This window comes from Babylonia areolata, chromosome 3, assembly GCF_041734735.1.
Source record: "Babylonia areolata isolate BAREFJ2019XMU chromosome 3, ASM4173473v1, whole genome shotgun sequence".
Lineage (NCBI taxonomy): Eukaryota > Metazoa > Mollusca > Gastropoda > Neogastropoda > Buccinidae > Babylonia > Babylonia areolata.
The window spans coordinates 47,912,752-47,914,594 of NC_134878.1; the positions used below are offsets into that span (position 1 = coordinate 47,912,752).

A 1,843-nucleotide genomic window follows, 5' to 3' on the forward strand; every position below is an offset into this window, starting at 1 on the left:
TGCATGTGTTATTCCTTTGTTGCACCTTCATCTACGGAATAGTGGCAGAATATTCGCTTGTTTATGGTCTGAGTCCAAAAGGGAGCGAAGAAGAAGTAGAGGAAGAAAAAGAAGAAGAAAAAGAGAGAGAGAGAGGGGGGGGGGGGGAGTTGTGGGGGTGGGGGGGGGGAGCGGACAAGACCCTCCAACTCCCTCCCGCCACCCTCAAGAAAGGATGATTGCTGCACATACCTGCCCGTCCCTCTTCAGTATTATAAAAGAGCACTCAAAACAGCCAGACTGGTCTTCTATGTGCTTGCGTCTCTTTGTTGTTTTTTTTTTTTATTATTATTATTATTATTATTCATTCATTTATTATTATCATTATTATTATTATCTTTATTACTATAATCATTGGTCATTGTTCAATAAAGTGACAAAAACTTCTTTTTTTAAGAAAAAAAAGTGGCACTCTCTCTCTTTCACACACACACACACACACACACACACACACACACACACACACACACACACACACACACACACACACACACACACACACACTCACACACACAATCTTTTCAGTGGCTAATGAAATATTGGAAGAAAAGTCATCAACTTCATCTTTTGGAAGTAACTGTCTTATGCTCGGACAATGAATGAGTAGATGGCTTACAGTTATTTGCTCACCGCATATACATTTTATATTTTTAGAAAATTTTGTACGAAAGGCATTTAAACGAAGTCTATACATTAGACTTGTAATTTGTCTTGAATGTGCTGCTGGTGTCAAATTTAGAAAATGTTTGGGATTAGCTGCATTCTTTTTGTTTACACAACATTGGTAATACTGTCCAGTTGGTATCCTCCTTTGAGGTATTATATTTAATACTGTTATTTATATTTACATTGTTGTAGGTTAATACTTGTTGATATGCATATACATATTCTCCTTCCCATGACAACTCATTCAATACACACCACAACCTCTTTAGACTTTTTCTTATAATATACTTTTCCTCTGATACATAACATGAACTTTTTTTTCTTTCTTTTTTCTTTTTTTTTTAATACTAATATTCACATGCATTCCCTTTCCTTTATACACTGCTTTACTCCTTTCCGTCTAAAAACACTTATAGTGAATAGACGTTAAACTGAGGAAAACATACATCAGTCCACACACACACACATACGATGAAACACACAGCACTTATCGCCATATTGAAACACTGATATACCATGTCACGCACCCACCCACCAAAAAAACAAAAACACGATGCTAGACACCGCTGTCCAAGTTCACGAAAACACATACACACCGCACGAAAATGCACAAAACACTGCGCTGATTTTGTCCGCACAAGTAGCTTCTCCCTTTGGTTCGCTGGGTCTCTCTCTGTGTGTATCTGTCTCTTTCTCTCACACACGTAAGCAATAGAATGCACAGATTGTAGCGTAACCAACCATGCACATGACAAATACTGTGCAATAACTCATCGCAGTCAACACAGTGAATAATGACGCGCGGTACAGGTTTCACCGATACGTTGAAAGTGGGTGGGAGAAAAAAAAAGGAAGTGTTTCCCTTAAGAAGTCGATGTGACATGAAGCGACGAAGGGTCTGAACAAGCTGACACACATAGGCAAGTGTTGTTGTACAAGTATTGAGGGGGCCTATAATACATGTAGAAATGGTCGTTTTATTTTGTTGTTATTGTTGTTGTTGTTGGTGGTGGTGGTTGTGTGTGGTTGTGTGTGTGTGTGTGTGTGTGTGTGTGTGTGTGCGTGGTGGTGGTGGTTGTGTGTTGTGTGTGTGTGTGTGTGTTGTTGTTGTTGTTGTTGTGCGTGTGTGTTGTTGTTG

At 39.1% G+C, this 1,843-nt stretch overlaps 1 protein-coding gene across 8 annotated transcripts in view; it reads right to left on the bottom strand.

Moving 5' to 3' along the window:
• LOC143280032 (uncharacterized) overlaps nt 1-1,560 on the bottom strand; it is a 24,944-nt gene extending 23,384 nt beyond the window's left edge. For 2 of the 8 annotated variants that reach the window (XM_076584501.1, XM_076584495.1), the window contains exon 1: nt 1,302-1,558. The gene's annotated coding sequence lies outside the window, so the exon portion shown is untranslated. Of the gene's footprint in view, nt 1-1,220 lie in introns of all 8 variants that reach the window. The other 6 variants (XM_076584498.1, XM_076584497.1, XM_076584500.1 and 3 more) reach the window with 5 other exon arrangements.
• Between the last annotated feature and the right edge of the window lie 283 nt (nt 1,561-1,843).